Here is a 22875-nt window from a genome sequence, read left to right as displayed (position 1 = left end):
AGTGTTCATGTCGTTCATTTAAAGGATATTTTAGTTTCTGTCAGCACTTCACTAAGAGATGAAAGAATTGTCAAACTTGGTTTCAAAGAGCAGAGGTAACCCAAATGTGTTATTTGACTCTATCAGTGGTATTGTCGCTTCTGGTCTACCTGCTTTTCTCATTTTCTTCAAAGGAATGTTGCAAACTTTCTTACTTAGCTGATCTGGTCAAATTATTTGACTTGATAAAAGCATCTTTCTACTGTTGCGACATTTCACCTGAATTCTTGTTCATAGGTCCCTGTGTGCTGTAATATACGTAACACTGGTGTCTAGTCAACTCCCTGCTTATTTTAAGAATATGGTTATCCACCCAGTTTAAAAACAAACAAACAAGCTTTACCCTTCACGTCTTAGCAGTTGCAGACCAATTTCAAAATGAGTCTTTTTCCCCCCTAAGATTTTAAAAAACAGCTAAAAAGCAGCTTTCATTTGCTCTATACAAATACATTCCACTGCTTGTTCCACTGAAACACCTTTTCTTAGACATCTTGATGTGAAATGATGCAGAAAAATGTTCTGTTTTAGCGATGCTGGACCTGATCTCTGCCTTTGATACTTTTTACCTTGGAGTGGGTCTCTTCATATCGGTCTGAACAATCCTTTTCTGTGGCTGCTTTTAGGTGCAAGTCCTCTTCCACTTTTTTTGCTTATGGTGTGCCACAAGGTTCTGTTTCGGGGACCTCGTTTTTTATGTTATATCTGCTCCCTCTTCAGCCCATTCTGAGTCCTTTTAAAGACATTTACATTCAAGAAGTTTTCTCCAACTTCATGAAGAGAAAACAGAAGTCCTTACTTGTGTACGTGACAGATTCGTTCCACTTTTGCCAAATCTTCTGTCAGGAACCTTGGAGTAGCTTTTGTTTTCACCTTTCACTCTGGATGTTCAGGTTTAAAATTAAATTTCTGGTTCACTCTTGCTTTTATCATTTAAGAAATACTGGCAAGTTGATTTCCAACACGTCACGCTCTGAAATGGAAATTGTTATTCATGCCTTTATTTCATCACACCTCAGTCATTGTGGTTCATTGTTCGCTTGTCTTAAAAAAGCTTCCTTGGAACGTCTGCAGGTTTTTCAAAACACTACTGCGAGGCTTCTGACTCAGTTTTCTAAGAACTCACATGTCACAGAATTGCTAATTCAGGTTCACTTTGTTCCCATTTACTTGAGAGTCCATTTTAAGTTTCTGGTTTTTAGCTATTAGAGCTTCGCATGGACAAGCACCAGCATACATCAGTGAAGTTTTACATTTATACATCCTTAGCAGGTCCCTGAGGTCATGGTGATCATGGCCTGCTGGCTGTGCAAGATACAAGGGCAGAGTACATGTCAAAGTTTACAATTACTCAGTGATCACTTTTAAAAATCAGCTAAAAACTCATCTTTATAAACTCACTTTTGGGTAACTTTTGTTCTTATGTTCTAGCATTAGTCTAGCTACTAACCTTTAATGCCTCTTTTAATCATTATCATGCATGTAAAGGTGTTATAATGAGACCACTTTTACTTTTACTCGACACAAAAGCCAAACCTGCAGTTCTGCAAAGCCCTTAAACTGCAGCTGAATTGACTAAATTTAAACTAAACACAGTTGTTGACACTCAGTGGTAGTATTTACTCAATCTCATACAATAAGATTTTGAAAGAATTTCACAACCCACAAAAGATTGGAGACATTACTCAACCCATGGCACAAAGTTATCCTTAAATTGAAGAGAAAACAAGAAAAATAACATTGTGATGTAACAACAGGAATACCACATGCAGCACGGTCAAAGAAAACAAAATTCAGACTTCAACAGAGTGCACCTTCTTCTCTTTTTCTAAATGTTTAGAATATACTCTAAATATATATACTACTCGCCCTCAAACGGTCAAATTTCCTCTGAAATATGGTAATTAAAGCAAGGTGGGTGCACTCCACAGCCACCCCCTCGAGGCACTGCTGCATCCACCTCAGCTCAGTCCGATCATTTTCATTGCATAAACGTCAAATTACATAAACACCAGCTTTAGACTTGCAGCACAGCCGGGCCTTCGGGTTGTGGGTGGCGCTCATTTTTTGATCACTGACGCCTCTTACATTCTGACACATCACCATTCAGGCAAGAATAGCTGAGTCTTTCAGGCTGCGGGGTCTTCTCATTTCAATAACCCAACTCCTACACCAGGCACCCAAGTGCACCGCTTCCGGCTCATCAGTTCATCTGAGACTGAAGCACAACTACGCTCTCATGCATGTGTGTGCACATGCATCTTTTTGCCTTGATACTTGACCTTTGCATTGCTCAGTGACAGCTCTCATTAGATTTGGCTTTGCAGTTGACTACTTGACGCCCACTGATGCTGGAGTGTTGTTAAGGAAGACTTCCTGTCAGAGTGGACGACGTCAATGCAAATACGATTAACCTGAAGAAGTGGTTATAAAGTGTTCAGGATTTGATTATTCAGTAAACTGGCAGCCACGTATCCTGGCATCTGATCATAACGTCACAAATGTCTTTCTGTTTTACATACACTGATTTTAGTTACCTAACTGTCTAAAAGTAAGTGACAGTGTGAGCGGACAAGCGGGATGCAAATGAGCTGCAGGGCCAGACTTAGGCCTGCAGATCATTTATTGGGCATTATTGGCCCAATAAATGATCTGCAGTGGTTTGTTTGAACATGTTAACACATGGGAAGATACATCAAATGCATAAATAAAGTGGATGTCATCCATGGGCTTCAAGAAAATTACTTGCCATGACATGTAGGCAGACAAAGCAACAGATGTTCCTCACATCACATTGACATCAAAATCATGATTAGGAGAACAGGCAAAGGTAAAATGAAAAGATTGGATTGCACGTCTTACAGGTGAGGCCCTCATTTCATGTAAAGGTTCATACAGAGTTTTCTAGGGCACAGTTCTGTGTGACCTGGGAGTAATTTCACTAAATAGTCTCAATTTACCCTTAAATCCGATTTAATCCTGCTTATTTGTACAACTTTTACAACACAAACTTTTACAAAAGCTATAATAACCACCTTCAAATGTGACCAAGAGAATATTATTTAAGATTAAATCATTTAAACACGTGTGTTCAAAAAAACATCGTGTTTTGGATTTCGGGGAAACGGTGACAGGGTTCAAAACAAGTGATGTCAGCCGCCACCAGAAGCAAACCTGTGTGTCGCACTGAGTGTGGGTGTGATTACGCAGTGACAGCTGGGTGAGATCATTACTGTTCGGGAAAGGGGGGAATAAAGAAAGGGGAGAGCTCAAAAACTGGGGGAGGGGTTGAGTATAATGGGTCTTGGGGGCAAATGGGTGGGAAGCTTTTATGGTGACATTCTTTCTCTGAGGAATGTGTGGAGTTGTATGCTGCAGATATATAAAAAGCAGGAGTTCAGTGAAGAAGAAAAGAATTTTAAACACGTCCTGTCTGTGTTTTGCACTTATGCTTGTGACAAGCAAGCTTGAAGACAGCAGAGGTTATAAATAGTGGTGATATGTAGACTATATGAGGGGAGGGGAAGCGACAGAGGAGTGGATTGGGGGGGGGGGGGAGACGGGTTACTCATAGGCTTCCAGTAAGAGGTCTGACTCAGCTACTGGAAGCCCCTTGACCCTGTCTGGAGACAATATGTTTTCCAATTATCTGTGTTTTTAAGTATGCCAAAGGAAAAAAGGCAGAAAAACAGTGCAGCAGTAAATATGTAAGCTAAACTACAGATTTCACTACTTTCCCTTTTCTGGCTTCAGAAGTGTGTAGAATCTTGTAAACTGTGGAGAGTGCACATCCATCCATGAAGCTGTTCATTTTCTGCTGCTTATCCAGTTCCAAGTCACAGGGCCGGCAGTCTCTGCAGAGCTGTACCACCACTCTCTTCAGCTGTTTTTACCACCAAGTTCCCAAGCCAGCATTGAGATATAATCTATCAGTGAATCCTGGATATGTCTCCTCCCCATTGAAATGTCTGAAACACCTCACCTGGGAGGCATCCCCATCAGATCCCTGAACCACTTCTCCTGCTGCAGATCTAAAATAAGTCCCCTCTAGATGCCTGATCTTCTCACCTTGTCACTAAAGGTCACCCCAGACACCCTTCAGGGGAAGCTGATATCTGCTGCTTGTTTTGGGAACCGCCCCACAGCCTGAGGCCACTGGTGAAAGCACTGGTGAATGTTGATCAACTAGTCAATCGACAGGTTTGCTGCTGGGTTCAGCGCTGCTGTCAACACAAAAACCCGTACGGTGTCTTTGCAGACGCTCCTTGGATCTGCCGTATGTTCAATCTCAAGACCTCTGATGTACTTGAAATGCTTGACTTGAGGAAACAACTCCTCCTTAAGCCGGGTGGAGCAGGCAATACACCCATTTCCGTCTGAGAACCATGGGCTCGTGCTCAGAGGTGCTGATGCACATCCCAGCAACGCTGCACTCAGCTGGAAACTGATTGCCTTCATTGCTCAGTGAAGACAATAGGACCACATAATCAGCAAAAAGAAAACCTTTGTCCGAGGGCGTACGTAGAAAACCGTACAAGTTTGACCACATTCTTACTGTGATTGTATATCAGCCCCAACAGCACGAAATCCCAAAGCAAACCCCTCAGGACACCAGTGTTTTAGTTTCTTGTCCTTTGCGCACAGATAATGAAGAACAACACCGATTGTATGCTTTTGTCAATCAGCCAAATCAACAGGCCTCAAATCGGTTTTAATGATGTTTTGACTTCTAGAAAGCACATGAGTATGTGAGTCACCGTTTAGATGAGCTGATTCACTCTTCATCATTCCCCAGTCCTATAAAAAGAAGAGAAACAAAACCCTAATGCATGCACCCCCTCCCTGCCACAAGTCCTGCATGGGCTCATTGTCCCACCCCTCTCTCATACTGCGCCATCCTTTCCTTGAAGTGATCCGTCTTTCTCTTAGACCTTGTGACCTTCAAACAGCGTTCCTATAGCGACGCTGAGACGAGAGAAAGGGGATCATTTTCACCCACGGGAACAGTAATGACAGAACCTGCTGATCAGAGACTCCATTATGAGTCACATGGCCGATCTATGGAAACATGCCAACTTTTGCAGCATATGTAATGTCTCATTCTTCTGTTCATATTTTTTTTATTGGCCTTTAAATATTGAAAGAACAAGGGAAATGCAGGTGTTTGATTATGTAACGGATGACTAAGGTTCAAACGTCAGTCGTCATCTGTGTGTGCTTTCTCCTGCTGTCGAGCACAGTTACAAACGCCCGATGAGGCATTAAATCAAGAGAAAGGAAAATGACTGTCCCCTCATTCCCCTAACTTTTTGTGTTTTTGGCGTTTTCTACACTTGGCACGGATTTTGTTCTCACTGTTTGAAAATACACAACAGCTCATGAGAAAAAAAGGAGTCTTGTTGTCACCTGGTTATATAACCCATGCAAAAAAGAGGAAACCAAAATTTAGTTGGTGCATTTCCATCCTTAGTGTGAATCAACTGTTTTAAGTTGCTTAAATTAAAGATAAAGCAGCAAATTTGAGGGGTAAATTGCCTGATCTTTCAATGAGACTCCCCCATCTTTCTCTTTTGACCTGTCTGGCTCTTTCTGTGGAACTCTCTGCTGATGGATGGTATAAAGACAGAGGGACTGTTTCCTGGATGTGCCCTCAACTTCCATGTCACACACACAGATATCCTCCTAGGATGGGAGGTACACATTTAAACACATGACCCATGTCCACACAGGCGCACCTTACATCCTTTTTCAGTAGAGAAGTTAATATCCTTACGCTGACCTACATTTGCTTATTGTTGTTATTGTATACCACAAGTGTCTGATAAAATGTCTGTGAACATAACAAATCATTCATAATATGCGTGTGCACACATTTTAGGCAGCTTATAAAAACACAGCATGTACCTGTGAAAAGACATGGGAAAAGCGGATGAACCCACGTTACATAATTCTCATCAGGTAAAACGTTCTGCCAAAAGCTACAACGAAAAAGTAAATCAGTGCACAGATAATTATATGAAATGTGCAACAGACTTGAGCCACCATTTGTTTCTTAATATTTGGTTTAATGGGAAATGGGTGCAGTGGTTCATTGAAACATGTGCAAACGCACATGGAAATACAGCATTTAGGGCAAAAACAGGTCTGTACAATTTTAGCAAGCTTGAATATCAATATGTGGTTTAATCACCTTCATTGTTCAACACAGCCTGAGAAATCTATAATTTTTCTTTAAGAAGTCTTCAGGAATAGTTCTCCAGGCTTCTTGAAGGACATTCCAAAGCTCTTCCTTGGATTTTGGCTGCCTCTTGTTCCGTTCGCTCTGATGCTTTCCAGATGGTAGGATCAAAGTCTGACGGTACTTTTCTGCATTCAAAATTCCACCAATTTTGAAAAAATCCCCAACACCACTGGCTGAAAAGGGGCCCCAAACCTTGACAGAGCTTTCACTCTGTTTTACAGATGGCTGTAGACCAGGGGTCTCAAACTTACGGCTCGGGGACCATTTGCGGCCCACGTCGCCCCTATTTGCGCCCCATATATTGACATGAAAAACTATAATGCAATTTGGCCCTTGAAGTTACTTTTTCTGTTAGGGAGAATTTGTTTGCTGTTGAGTGCAATGTTAAAATAAAATTTTTAAAAAGCTGAAAATTCTTTAATATGAAGGTGATATGAGCAGAGATACAAACATGTTGAGGAAATGACTGTGTTAGTTCAGTGATTTGTAAAGAAAATTTTCACTAGCAGTCAAAAATGTATGTGTACATGTGTGTCTGCATTTTTATTTTGTTAAATATGGTAAATGGCCTGTATTTGTATAGCGCTTTTCTAGTCCCTAAGGACCCCAAAGCGCTTTACACAACCTGTCATCCACCCATTCACACACAGGTGATGGCAGCTACATTGTAGCCACAGCCACCCTGGGGCGCACTGACAGAGGCGAGGCTGCCGGACACTGGCGCCACCGGGCCCTCTGACCACCACCAGGAGGCAACGGGTGAAGTGTCTTGCCCAAGGACACAACAACCGAGACTGTCCAAGCCGGGGCTCGAACCGTCAACCTTCCGATTACAAGGCGAACTCCCAACTCTTGAGCCACAATCGCCCAAGAACAAAATTATAGCAGAAGTGCTGCCATGTGTCTGGCCAGAAAGAGAGTACCAATGTGTTTATTTGGTTGTTCAATGAAAGGGTTCAGTTAGTTAAGAGTGAGAAAAAAAATTGTATTTGCAGTTTTGTCTTGTTATACAATATTTGAAATTTTAAAAAAAAAACTATTTTCTGAAATATTTGTGGGTGCTTTCTTGTTTGTTAATTAGTTTTTTTGTACTACTTGAACACTAAAGTCACCCTCCAATGAGACGAGTGTGCCAGCAGTGGCCCACAGCTCATTTAAGTTTGAGACCCCTGCGACAGACACTCACTGTGGGACCTTCTTCCTGATGTCCAGCATACATATTGATTAACATTTGAACCAAAGATTTTGAATTTGGATTCATCGCTCTAAGAGACCCCTTGATGTTAATTTAGTTGTTGTGTAGTTTTGTATACCTCAGCTTTTTCTCCCATTTCCCTCCCTTAAGAACTACGTCTTGACAGCCATCCTACCACTGAGACCATTCCTGATGAGACTGTAGTGAACAGTAGATGGATCAACTGAAGGACCAGAAGCATCTCTCAAGTGCCCTGTTAGATCTTTGCTGCTCTAGTTCTTACTTTTTAAGGACGTGACTTTCAGATATTGTTCATCTGCTGTTGATAGTTTTCTAGATCTGCCGCTGCTTCTTTTGGCTTTCTTGACCAGTTTCCTCAACATTTTTAAAAACACACAGCACACACTGCTAAGATACACCAGAACTGGCTAATAGAACTTTGGGACTCACTTTGTTGGTACAAAATAACAATTTGTTGCCTGTCAAACAGTTTTATCTTTGGCGTTTTTTAATTGATTCAGCTAAAGAAATGGGAACAAATTATGTTTTTGTGACAGTCTGCTCATAACAAAGTGCCTAAAGATATAGTTTAAAATTGGTTTTTTGTTAAGCTGTTTGTTTTGTGTGGACACAACACTGCTTCATCCATTGAGTTGCTCCTTTTTTCTGTCATGTGAAGGCTGTGTGCAGGCAGGAGTGGTAGTAGGAGGACCCATTGTGCAGACACTCAGAGGTGGACAGTAACTCCAACTCAGATTTATTGCTAAACTCAAAAGGTAACAAATTTGCAAATAAACGTACACAGACAGAACACACAGCAAGAAAAGGGCAGATCACAACACAGACACAGAGAAATCAGGGAATGAGTAACAGGAGGGAAACACAGCTGGGGCAACTCAGGCCTAACCAAACAGGGGAAGCAAAACCAGATACATTAACATAAGACATGGACCTTCAAAATAAAACAGGAAACAGACTGAACTTAGAGACACAGACTCACAAGCAGGCACTGTAACAGAGACGTGGGAACAGGGCAGACACAGACATTGACTGGACACAGAATAGAAGGAGTATGGAAACCCAAACCTGAGAACTACATAATCAAACATCAAGAAGAACTGGGGAAAAATTAGAAATGCAAAACAGAAACCAAAACCTTCACAAAAACAAACTAAGATGAGAACACCAATAAAAAGGTACAAAACTGAAACCACTGGGTCAACAACCCAGGTACCCTAACATTTTCTGCTTGAATCATTCATGGGTGAATGATTCAGACATCAGTGATAAGTGGCCTGACAAACAAACAAACAAAAAAAACCCATTCTTCTGAAAATGGTCAGGACTGGACTGAAAATGAGTGAAAACATTTTGAAAGCTCTGAGAGCTCAAGACCAGTTTTAAAAGATTACAAGAAAATCTGGCTGCTTGGGAGTAAAATATAAAGAAATGAGGAGTGTCTCAAGACTTTTGCACAGCTGACCTTACACTGACCTTACTGTCTGTTTTTCCACTACAGATAGGTAAGATAACATTCTCAGTGTTGACGATGCCTCTTCTTTCTTAAAGTGCTTTGTCATTAGGTTTTCCGTGTGACCATGACAAACAGCACTGATTTGCATTTCTTTGGAATCTTATTTGGGGAATTTTGCAACAACAAGAAGAAATGTATAAAAATAACAGAGTAATACAGCTTTGTTTTCAAAGAAAGTTAGTTGTGGCTTTATTCTGCACTCTGAAGGAGGTCACATTTCTCTCCACTCACTCACTTTCTCTACTTGGTTTGCTTGCTCTCAATTATCCCTCCTCTCATGTCCCTGTTTACTATCTAATTAAAGCTGACGACCCATGAAGCCTAAATATTTAAAAGGAGGCAGTAAACACATATTCAAGTAACCTTTTTTAAATACACAGCGTAGGCACTTCTGCTTTTCTTTCAGCTCCATATCGGCACAAAGTGCCCACTCCACTACCTCCTCATCTTACCAATAAACTGTTAACCCAATAGAGGTCTGAGGTGGGTTGTAAGCTGCCCACGCTCTTACTAAAAACAAAAGTAAAGATACATCTGGGAGTGAGCACAGTCTGTGAATGGTTTGATTTACTTCTGTAATTTCACTGTAGCTCTGGTGGTTTTACTGTAAACCACTCCTACACTGTCTGCAGATGTGGCACTGGATTTAGTGGGAGGGAATAAATGTCTGTAGTGAGTGTGTGTGTGTGTGTGCTTTGCTTCATGTTCAAACTAAATAGGATTCTGAGGAATTTTCTGTTTTCAGAGTGTTTTTAACTAAAACTGAATTTACTACATGGGATTATGAATCAGTCACAGTGACTCAGATACTCTAAAAACGACCTGTAGACTCACTGAACTCTGACCTCGAAGAGCTTCAGAGGAGCTATGCAGAATATAGTCATGTTTTGAAATAAAGAAGAGTCCAGCAGTCTGGACTATTCTATTATGTCCATCTTGCGTGCTGCACAATAACATGTAATATTTAGTATCTACTGTTATCTACTGTTAGCTAGTTTATTGTGATGGTATTGTATTTACCATGTTGCTCCTTTTTGTTTGTTTTCTCTTCTGTTTTTTCTTATCTCCATACAGGTGATCCAGGTGTTTTGTTTGTTTTTCTTTTTTTTCTCTTCCCCCCTTTCTCACCACCTCTTCTCCCCTCTGTTTTTCTTTCTCTCCCTCTCTTTCTTTCATTCTTTCTCCCTGTCCTATCCCCCAGTCATGTCTGTCCCATCTGTAACAACCGAAAATCAAATAAAAAAAATACATAATTATAATAAAGGTCAATCAAATGGACCAATATGGCAAGTCCACGATGATCCACTTGGTAAAGTAAATCCACTTGGCATCTTTGTTGGCCTTCAGACAACAATTCTGATGGCTAAAGATCCAAACGGGACAGGCAAAAGAAGTCTCCACATAGTTCATTTTCAGAAATCAAGCTTTAATGTTTAAAATAGGCTCTATTGAACCCACATTACAAACTGTTCCTTAGTAATGTTAGTGAGAAGAACAAAAGCAAACAATCAGCACTTAAAATGGAAAAACAAACAAACCCCAGTCCCTTTGGTGAACATGAAAATGAACTCCTTTCATGCTTTGAGAGCAAACAGCCAGGGACACTGTCTATGTCAGTGGTTCCCAAATGGAGTGGTCGAGGGGAAATGGCGAACCATTAGGTAAGTGAAGGGATTTTGTGACAGCTACACTATTGTGCAGAGCAGACTTGATCACACCTTTTAAACAGGAGTGAGTTCAGGTGTGAAGCACTCTCACCTGCCTGCAGCAGAACTTTGGCCTTTAAGCTAAAACAACTGTTTGACTGAGTGAAAAACTGCGTTTCAAACCAGCATCAGCCGGTGTCAGTCTGTACAAATAAGTCACACTTAAAGTGGATTCTCCTGTTTGTTCATTGTCTCTCATCACACACGCACACTCATTATGTTAATCACATTACCTGGATATCAGATTGCATACTCCAACAGTCTTAAATATTTCACATGGACAATATTAAAGTTAGGAATTACATTTATAATAAAAAATGTATATCAGTACACACTAGTTGTCAGTAAATAAATCTTTTTTTCTTCTTCTTTTTTAACTCTGTGAAGGGGAGTCCATTGCTGTTGTTAGATGGTCAGAATTATGAGTGTGACAGCACATTAAAAAAAGAAACAAACTGTCAGCAGCCAGAACAAGTAAAGCTTTTGTTTCTTTGGTTTCAGGTGGTGTGGGGGATCTCACAAACCCTCACATGGGATTTATACCTCTGTAGGTATGTTGTAAATGCAAACCCCTGTGAGACCCTAGGACATAATGTACACACTAACCTCGCATGGGCCTTCCTCATCAGTGTTGTTGATTCCTCCTATGCATCTCCAGCTACTTCATCGTTTCAGTTTTTCAGTTAATCAGTGAAAGAATAATACTCATTGCCCATATATAAATAATAATAACCAAAGTCTCTGACATGTCAGCAAATTCCCGCAGAGAGTTTGCCAAACCTATCAGAACAGACATGAGAGACTCTTCAGAGAACTGGAAAAACTTGTGGGACAATTATGTTTGAATTAGATACAAAAACTGAGCACAACAAAGAGAAGGGACCCAAGAGGGGGGGAAAGAGTCCCAGCATTTCATTTGTTTCTATCTTGGCTGGCAAGATAGAAACAAATGGCTGCTAGAAAGCCACAGATTCACAGCCACAAGGTATTTAACAAAGAATTCACCATGGACAAGCATGAATGCTGCTAACAGCTCTGGCCACTTGTGTAGGTTATGTTGTAGGCTCAGGAGGCATCTTATTCAGATGCCTGAACCACATTACCTGTCTTCTTTGAGGAGCAGCCTCTTTAGTCCAGATGACAGAGCTCCTCACCCTATCTTCAAAAGAGAGCCCAGCCATTTTGTAGGAAACTCATTTCCATCACTTGGGCCCCAAATCAAATTTTTTGGGTCATTACACAGAGTTCGTGACAATAGGTGAGGGTAAAAACGTAAATCAACATCTTTGCTTTTATGCTAAGCACAACAGATCCCCTTTGTGAAGCACCACCTTTGGTGGATGAGGGGTTTGTTTCAGTGGTCCCATCTGGGGCAGTTTGCTCCTAGTGGGGTCTCCCAAGGCAATTTGGTCCTGGGTGAGGAGCCAGACAAAAAGTGGTTCAAAACCCCCACACACAATGACCATTAGACCAAGGGACTACTCTGCCCAGGACAGTGTAACCAGGGTCCCACCCAGGAGCAAAGGCCCGGGCTTCTGAGCGAGCACCTGGTGGGTGGGCCTTAGCCCATGAGGCCCCACCAGGCATAGTAGAGTGAAGTAGCATAGGTCTGCTCTCCTGTGAGCTTACCAACCACAGGAGGGACCACAGAGGGTTTGGTGCCTCGTCGACTCGGTGACAGTCAGAAGCAGGGCCCTGGCGGTCCTATCTCTGACTTCCAAATTGCAAAAATAAAATTTTTGGAGTGTGTGAAACCGTCTTGTGGTGATTGTTTTGCAAAGAGAGAATTTGCAGGAGTCATTGTGATGCATCGTGGAGTTCAAGAATAAAATAATTTGGTGGTAGAGTCCAGTAACAGTGATGGCAGTTTAGCTCACTGGGAGGAGCAGGTGACAGTATGTTGCATGGCTAAAAGTGGCAGGCAAGGGTTTGACCCCGGTCCTTTGCCACGTGTCTTCCCCTCTCTAGTTTCCTGGCACTCTTTACTGTATCAAATAAAGCCAGAAAAAATATTTTTAAAAAGAGACCAATAGCAGCGTTTAAAGTGGGCTGATTATGATTTTCCTTATTGCTGTCATACTCTTGAAAGAGATGCAAAGCATATTCATGCAATGTATTCTACCAGAGTCTGGAAATTAAAATATATATTTATCAGTGATGCTGATATATTAGTGTGTTTGTTTCTTGTGATGTTGAACGTAATAAGCTGGATTCGTTTTGTTTTATGCTACAGCATTTTCAAATAAAAAAAGTTAAAATGATTTGTTGTATTAATGCACATTTTTCTTTGGCCACTTTCGTCACCGTGACCCAGAATCTTTATACTTTGAAGAAAGTAGGACGGCTGCTCACATTCCTCACATTCTTCTACATAATAAGATGGCTATATTCATTGTAGTGACCAAATGTACATTGTCTACACTAACCGGGAAGAATGCAAAGGAATCTGAGGGCATTCTGGACTTTCCATTGTGTACCACCATGGATCAGTGAAAAACAAACATATTTTCAAGCAGGGGCTGTATTGTTTCTCCATATGTTGTTGTGCTGCAGATGAATTCAGTGTCCAGCTGAGTCCAGCTAAAAGCGTTTGTGCTGGCCTTAAGTTGCAGGTGCAGGTTCACAATCAAACCCCGGGGAAGGAAATGGAGGGGAGGGGTCTGAGTGTGACACAAACAGGAAACGAGCTTTGTGTTCCTGCTTGCTCCTTGGTGCACACGAAAGGTTTATTCCAAACTTTGTGTTTTTCCAGGGTATTTTGTGGGCTTTGCCAGGAGCTTACATAACAAACACTAGTGGGAGATATCAACTTACTAAAGCACTAAAATCTGTAACTGACCAAATTTTTAGCTTCACTCAGACTTATGTGAGTGCAGATCTGAGTTACTAATTAGTGGGAGCTCTGGGCAAAGTGCCATCAGTTATTCAGGAATTGGCTCCTTATATAAAAAATCCCTTCTTTCAGTTTGTTGTTCATTAGATATGGGACACCTGTCCTCCTTGGACTTGTTGATGTGTGATGACGCAAGCCTTTGTAGTGTTGTAGGAAGTTCTCTGGAAAAGAGTATGAAGCAATAACAAACCCGAGAGTTTCAAATCTGCAAAAAACAGCTTAAAACCACAGAAACAAACAATCTTATTTCAAAGAAGAGGGTGAGCTTATTACTGAAATGTGATCTCCTTTTAATAATTAATATTCACAATGACTTGGCGGTCTGTGTGCGTGTTTGAGAAAGAGGCATGTCCTGCACATTGTGGGAACAGATCGTTCCCCTGCACAGGAAAGACGTTAGGAGCAACAAGGGTGTTGGGAGAGGAGAGGGAGGGAGACCGGGAGAGTGACGGGTGGGCTTTTCAGGGAAGAGAGGAAAGGAAAGGAGAACACCCTCTCGGCCACACAACAAAACCTTTCTCTCTGTCCCTTCCCCTCAACCCCTCCACCAACACGTGCAAAGTGTTTAACAGTAAGTGCACTGCAGCGCTGCACGACAACAAATAGTGCGTCACTAACGAGTCACAGCAAGCATTCCAGTGCGTCTGCATTTTGTTTGCTGTCCACTTACTCCCGCCGTGCTAGATTTAAAACGCGTCTCGAGGCAGTTTGTTGTGGGAGGGGTCATGTGTTTGTTTGTCTGTGATGTTTTCCAGTTTTGAAAGTCAGTGTTTGTCACTGACTCCTGCACAACATAAGGAATACCTGAAATAGTTTTTGCCTGAGTTTGACCTTAGAAAACGTTTCAAAAAAGAAAAAGAAGAAGGTTTGGCATCTGCACAGGGTTTGTGCAAATCTGTAGTAACTAATACAAAAATAAGAGACTGTTTGTGGGTTAATCAATTTTGCAGTTTGACCGTAGCTGTTTCATAACAGAAATATATCCTCCATGTCTGGTGGAAACATTATTGTCAAGATTTCAATAAGGAAAAAAATAAATTCCGCCAAGACTGCCAAGAGTCTCCGACTTTATCCAACTAGATTCAAAAGTGTTTCATAAGAGCGAAGATAGCGTCAGTTCTTAAGTGAGTCTGTAATCCTTTGGTTAGGTTTAATAGTTTTCACATGGATAGCTGTACAAATGTACATAAGGTTTTCATACATCAGCAGTGATTTGTGACCTGAATCTGGACCGTAAACAGCTCTTCTTTTAACGCCAGCACCAAAGGGTGGGAAGGATTTGCTTGTTTTTGGAGTGAAGTGCCACTTCAGCTCCACTCATGGCAGTGATTCGTTCCTGTAGCAAAAGACAGACACAGAAGTGGGACGGGAAAGAAAGAGAGAGTGGGGAAATCAAATTATAACTGAGCTATTTAGCATTTGCACAACCTTTAGAGGTGAAGCGAACCTATTAAATTATTGCATAACAGCGACGCTTGCTATTATTGGCTTTAATAGGGCAAAAAACAATAACGTGTACAAAAATCAACATTTTTTGTAACAAGTGGGGCATTTCCACAATGTTTCACATCATAAAAACAAATGTTTTTACTACTACATTAGTCAGCAACTTACAATGTCATTGCCAGCCACATTTCGCCTGTCCAAGAAAACCAGCAAAATACTCTTCAATCATTAATCCAACCATTAGCATTTTAAATACATTGAATGTGTTGGAACTCGACTAATGTTACTTCCCTTGTGTCTCATTCTGCTTCACGGAGCCGGGGAAACAAACAGGCCAGACTAGACCAGGAAAACAAAATGAAAGACTCTTTCACAAAGAGCATATGTAGCAGTCCCTTTTCATTCTCAGGTTTCTGAACACTGCTGTTGTCAAAGCTCCTGGAATCTATGTGGTAAGCACAGAGACCGCAGACTGTATATAGATGATGGTCACAGTGTGATGTCACCCTTTGGTTAGAGAAATCCTGTTTTGAAGCTTCATCATTTTTTTCTAATGTTAACCCATGTTAACACTATAAACATGCACTAACACTGAGGGACCGGACAGAGCGTCATGCAACAAAGAAGCTTGAACTTATACTGGCTGACATCATCCTTAAATGGGTCCCCACTGCACCATTACATAGCAAACAGATGCCTGCATCTATATTATGACCCTAATGTCAGAGAACCTTTAATATCATGGTCCTCGGGTCTTGAAACCAGAGTTTGTTTGTCACGATTTATGATTTTGGTCTTCTGTTTATAATGTTTCATATTTTCTGGTGCATTTTTTACCCAAAGTTCTTTGCTTTAGATGATAGGTTCGCTATGTTTGCCTAGTCTTGTCTTTCTGTCTTTCCATGTCAATTTTACATGTCTGTCATCTGTTTAGTTACTTCCTGTTCTAATTTGCTGGCCTTTTGTGCCTTGGGCTTTCCAGTTTAATTTTCTTTGTCTCGTTTGTCCTGATTTGTCTTCTTTGTGTCGCCAACTCTTTGTGTTTCCTAGAGGCAGGCAGATTGATCCAAATATCGTTAGTATTGTTACTAATGGTGGTATTGGGATGGGACCAATATTAACGTGGTAGAATCGATGCTTTGTTTCTATCCTCTAAGTTCATATAGCTCACTGAATTGTGTGTGAATTGATATACCTCAAACATGAACATGAAAAATATCTGAACCTTTTTGCTCAGTATTGGTATTGGCAATACTAACCCTGTATTTACTTGGTATCATATTGATACCACAATTTGCAGTGTCGCATTGCACAGCTGTGTACCCGTCACCTCATTACATTTGTATAAATTGTCTGTGTTGCCCATTTCCCTTCTACATGTTCTCTCTCATGGTTGTGTGTCTCCCTGCTCTGATTTTTTTGTTTCGCTCTTTTCCTGTGAAATACCAGCAACAGGGCTGAATTTGGAGTTCATTCCCTGTCTCCCTAGTCCTGCATTCACATCCAAATCCTGCCAACCACACAGCCGTTTATCACATTTAAGACAAATCCGGAGCAGCGATGGCACAGTCAGCGCAATAAAATGACAGTTTGACGAGGCAACACAGTGACATTTTTTTAAATAAAAAAATAAATCAAATGACTCCCAGATTATTGAGGATCAGCTTTACAATACACAGTGCTGTTTAGCTCATAGCTGTGGTCAGTCACTCATTTGTCTGATGGAGTCCCAGCAGCTCTCACTAATTCCCTCATATAAATAATACAAACCACTCTGTGCCAAACACACGCTGCTGAGTGACAAGAGAGAGGCAAAATTTGTGACTTAAGGAATTAAAACAACAGCAGATCACCAACATTTGGTTGACCGCACAAGAGCTGAATGCGATCTTTGAATCTGCTTTGGGCATGGCTTACATTTAAAAACAAGACCGGTCCAGGGCCGCATGCTCTGCCAAGGCTGGAAATTTCTTTTAAAGTGAAACAAATCCCTGGATCCAGGATATCTGGATCTGGATTAGTTTGTCATATTTTCTTAAGAACATGAAGATGATATATTGTGAAGATGTATTGCAAAATGGCAAAGAAAGCTTCCAAAAATTCCTGGATCTAGATTAGGATTGACTCCATGACGCCTTAGCTGTGCCAGACTCTGCCTCATCCATAAATTTTGGACAGACAAACAAAACCAAACCAATCAAATAACCTCCTTGGCAGAGGAAATAACGTTCAAGTGAAAATGTTGCATTTAAGTTTTGCTTCTGTTAATATTTTAGTAGATTAAAGTGCTGCTGAGGTGCACCAAAATTCACTTTGGAGTAGAACTAAGGATACAACAGTTATCAGAATACAACTTCTGGTTCATGGAGAGCATCAAAATGTGAATAATTTTCACGAAACCCAGTTGTAAACATGAAATTAGACCACTCTGCAGACAACAATAGCTGATTCATATCTAACTCACTTACTTTCTTGGTTCAGTTTGACCTTCTGACCCCACTTTTTGTCTCAGATTCTCAGTCGTGGCCTCCTAATTAGTTCAACTTTACAATTGGCTCTTTCATACCGAGGCCCTCGCTGTCTTCCCAAGCTCAGTGTTGTTTTTCAAAAAAAGATGCGACACCACGGAGCTGTTGTACTAGTTGTGCTGGTTTAGGTGGAGATAAAGGAATCTGTTAAAGGAAGGTCTAAAAAACAGTGGGTGATGGAGCTTGTGTTAATGCATAGTGAAGAGCTTTGTGCATTCGTTGATGCATACAGTACTGTTAATCTTTTTGATGGTGCATTTATTTTCTTTAAGTATGCCTACTTTACTATGTTTCTTCTTTGCAATGTAGTCATACACTGATTAAAAATCATGACTGTATCTTGAGGGGAACATTCACTTTCAATTTCTCTAGCCCCCTCCACATTATGTGCTAAATTCAGTTTTAGCTTGTTTAGTATTTTGGGAAGGTTTTCAGCAGCCACTTGTGTAAAAATAGCTTTTGAATCAGAATCATTTGCTGAGAAAATGTATCACCGTAGCTAAAGAAAAGATCAGAGGAAAGTTTCACTGAAAGAAATCTGATGTTAACTTCACATGTAATGCATTTCCTTCTTTTAAACTCACAAACAAGTCTTGTTTGTTTTTACAGACTCCAGGCTACAACACAAGTGACTGAAAGCCAACCAGCAGCAAAACTGTGGCAGCACGTCACACTGTTGAGCTGCAGTGTCCTGTACGTGTCATCGATCACATGTTCGAGTATTTTATGTTATCGTAAATGTTTGCTCGGTGAGATAAAGCGATGCTCCGTGTCTGCTAGTGACAGAGTCCAGCTCCTGCCTTTGTGCAAAAGCAGAAGCAGACTATGTTTTGCTTAGAAGTCTTTTAACAAAGTTAAATTATCTGATCAGCTGCAGGGTCAACTGGTGGCAGTGAGTCAGGCGAGCAGCTGCCAGCAGCCATTGTGTTTGGAGCGTGACCTTTGTCACAGTGATGGAGAGGAAGAGTTAAAATGAGAGCAAAACAGTCCTCGTCTGAAAGTGTGAAATTGTGTTTGGGAAACAAGCGGCGCCTACGTGTGTGTGTGTGTGTGTGTGTGTGTGTGTGTGTGTGTGTGTGTGTGTGTGTGTGTGTGTGTGTGTGTGTGTGTGTGTGTGTGTTTCAGTGAGTGACAAAATAACATAGAAAGAGAAAGAGCAAAGAGGTGCATGTGGACCATAAGCCATTTATGTAAATTTCTGCACGCATGCAGCTCTAAAAGTGTATACCTGTGCTTCAATGTTTTCTAATGGGCTTTTTTGTAAAAGCAAGCACCAAATCGCCTTTCACATGGCAGTTTATAAAGCTGAACATGGAAAAAATAAACAACACAGATGACCAAAATGTCCCCTTGCATGAGCACGTTTGTTCCATTTCTTCAACTTTCTTACCATTTTGGAAAAAAAAATGTACGCTCATTTCCTCTCATCCCATCCCATCCTTCCTCCTCTACAATTTCCCTTCCCATCACTCATCACTTTGAGCGCTGATCCGGCAGATGTTGCCCATCTTTATTTTCTCAGGACTTTGAGAGGAAAGCACTTGTAAGGTGGGATAGCTGGGCCTCAAGCTGGAACTCAAGTCTGTTCATTTTAAATGTTAAAACTATCGAGAAGCATAGGTGCACCTTGCTAGTACTGCCTTGGGCCCCATTTTACCTTCAGAACTGCTTTAATTCTTCACGGCACAGATTCAAAAGGTGCTGGAAAAATTCACCTGACATTTTGGTCCATATTGACAAGACAGCATCACACAGTTGCTGCCATGATGTCAATCTCCCGTTCCACCACATCCCAAAGGTGCTCTACTGGATTGATATCTGGTGACTGTGGGGGCCATTCGAGTACAGTGAACTCACCGTCGTCTTAAACAAATCAGTTTAAGATGATTTGAGTTTTTGGGCATGATGTTTTATCATGGTGGGAGCAGCCATTAGAAAATGGGTATACTGTGGTGGACATGGACGGTGACGATACTCAAGCAAGCTGTGGTGTTTAGATGATGCCTAACTGGTGTTAAGGGGCCCAAAGAGTTCCAAGACAACATCTCCTATATTATTACATCACCATCAACTTTTGATACAAGCGTGGATGGATCCTTGTTTTCATATTGTTTGCACAAAGCTCTACCATCTGAATATAGCAGCAGGAACTGAACCTTATTCCTGCTGCACAGCAAAACCAAAAAAACAAGGTTTTTCCAGTCTTCAGTTGTCCAATATTGGTGAGCCCAGTTTCCTGTTCTCAGCTAACAGGTGCTGCTGTCGCCCATCTGGTCCAAGGATTAATGGGGGTTTTGTGTTCGGAGATGATCTTCTGCATATCTTGCTTGTAAAAAGTGGTTCAGTTACTGTGCATTAGCATAATATTAGAATATTAGAGTTGTAGTTCCTTATTAACAGTATCCTTGATTGTCTTACATTCATTTTCCCATCTTTGATCACTGCTATCAATGCCTGTGTTTTATGATGTACTTTCTTCTCTGTAAGTCACACCTCACTTCACTTTCACACACATGCACACACACACACACACACACACAAAGACTCTAAGGTGTCCCCGAGCAAAGGCAGCAGCTGGTCTCAGCATCAAGTTGCATGTTTTGGCAAAGAAATATCAAATATCTTAAAAGTTCCCCTAAACATTTGAAGAGGTGCCTTTAGACATGGAATACACACACACACACACACACACACACACACACACACACACACACACACACACACACACACACACACACATGCACAGCACACACACAAGCAAAGTGTGTTAATAGTGTGGTATATTATATGAGCCAATGATGGAGAGAGAGCACTTACCATAATAAATGACTGATCGAGCTCTAGTCTATCCCCCACACACACACACCACCACACCTGAGCTGTGTTTTGTTAAGTTTTGTTAGAAATGCCATGATATTTCAGGCAAACTGCCCAGAGAACAGGAAAAAACCCTGCAGGTTGTTAATTATCCACCTCCTGTCTGAGCGAAAGAATCCCGACCTTCTAAATCTCCTTCTGTCGCTAATTTTCCCCAGCATTCATCTTTTCTTTCTCTCCCTTCTTATGCAACCTGTTCATGAATACAAAATGGATGTGTCACTCAATTATTGTTTTCATACTGGAAATGGGCGAATGGCTCAGGCCAAGGTTTACACCAGAGCCCACACAAGGTTTTAAGCTTCCTTCCATTAACTTTATTTTTACTCCGGTATCAAAACAGTGAGTCATTTATCTTCCCTGCATAGGTGCATAATGTGCTGCACTTTTTCTTCTCTTGTAGTAGATTGTCCCCATGCAAGCAGAAACCAATACAAGTGCAAGCACGAACACACATGGCAACTTTCTGTTTTCTTTACATGTTCATTTATAAACATTGTAAAGTGGTGACTGCGTAAGAAGCAGGGTTTGAGTCTCTTCCACCCAGATGTGTGATGTGTTTTTGTTGTTTTAGTTGCTTTTGGGGTTAAATCAGTCCCAATCCTCTATCTCTTCCAGCTCCGTGCTGTTTAGCTTGGAACCAGGTGGTTCCTGTTCTCTAACTTGTGCAGTACAGTTATGTAGCTGTTCAATCTCAGAAAACCGCCCACATTTCAGGTCCTTAAGATAGATTTATATGAAATATTTGTACGACATGTTGCCTGCTTTACTGCGAGCAGCGGAAGACTGAATTGAGTTTATTTTTCAGCTAATCTCTTTTGTATTAAAGATAATCTTTTGCCGTTATTTGTACTTTTTGTCTTTATTCGAGCACTTCTCCTCCCACAACACCACAGTTTGTCCCAGTCCTTTGATTGACTCCAGCAGGGAAAAACAACTGAGTTTGCACTATGACAAATCCCCGGCGTGCCGAGTTGTGTAAATCATCTTTGTAAAAGTGAAAACGAAACGCACAACATCTGTTTTGATTTGTAAAACTGCATATAACGCAAATATGGTAACTCAATTTTGATTGTTGCTTTGATTTCTGAATATAGATTAGTGAAACTTTTAGTGCAGTCAGAAAAAAATGTTACATTTACCAAAAGAAAAGCTGTGTGGTTAAAAACAAATAGGATTGAGGATGATGGCGTGATGCGCCAATCAGTCTGAAACAGGGTAAATCTGGACTCCTCAGCCCACATGACCCTTTATCTTTGCTCAAGAGTTCTTTATGCTCCTGAGCAAATAGACAGTGAATCAGTTTGTGATACTCCTGCTAAAATATATCTCAGTTAATAGTGATGTTAATGAACTTTAATAAACTTTTCCCAGTTTTTTTGTTTTTAAAAGATTTTTTCCTGTCATCAGCTTCATTAAGTTTAGCAAAAAGTGTGAAATTAGACAAAAATAAAGACTGGTTTGATCTGCTGTCTGCTAGCTGAGCTTTAAAAACCTTTACAACCTAAAAGACAAGACAGTAATCCTCTCAGCGTGGGATCCAGGCTCATTAAAATAGTCCACTTCTCCTGTCCTGAACTGTGACCCACTTTGGTTGTGACCCTTTCGGTTTAAGAAACCAGGCTGCAGAATGTATTATTCAGTCTGCTGGGAATTAAACCTTGGGAACCTGGGAATTTTCTGCCAATTATCCAATCTGGGGAGAGATACGTGGACAGGTTGCTAGTCTATTGCAAGGCTAAGACAGAGAGCTCATTCATGCTCTCTGTCACAAGTCACAAGTCTTTACCCAAAGACTGGACCGAGAATAATCTTGATTTTTGAGTCAAAATATAACATAATTTTACAAAAGCCCATATGAGCCCATAATCTCATCAGGAGTCTTTACATTAGTCAAACAAACAGCCCATAGACTTGTATAGGACCAGAAGTATTTTTGTAACTGCAACTGTCGCCATCTGGTGGCCTTCAGATAAAATGCAGCTTTACGGCACTTTAGCTTGACTCTTCTCTTCTTAGCACTTACAGCCCAATCTCAAAATTACTTTTTATTGCTATGATTTTAGAAAGGGTCATGGTTCTATCTAAGTTAACCTTTTCTGCTGCTGCTTCTAAGTTCAGGTCCTTTTCCACTTCTCTTGCCTACGGTGTGCCACAAGTTTCTATTTTGGGACCTTTATGGTTTCTGCTATCTGCTCTCTCTTCCACACATTTTAAGCACAATTCTTATCACTGCTATACAAATGACATTAAGTTGTATTTCTTTTTAAGATATTTATTAGCTACATATCTATTATACCTGCTTAGACTCCATTAAAAGTTGAAAAGCTTACAATTTTCTCCAACTTAATGAAGAAAAAAACTGAAGTCTTTGTGTCCCCAATGGATTTCTTCCACTTTTGCCAAATCTTCTGTCATG

The sequence above is a fragment of the Rhamphochromis longiceps genome, linkage group LG7 (assembly GCF_057381845.1).
Source record: "Rhamphochromis longiceps isolate RC_006_pf linkage group LG7, R_longiceps_female_GT1.1, whole genome shotgun sequence".
NCBI lineage: Eukaryota > Metazoa > Chordata > Actinopteri > Cichliformes > Cichlidae > Rhamphochromis > Rhamphochromis longiceps.
Note: the sequence above shows the minus strand (reverse complement) of the source record.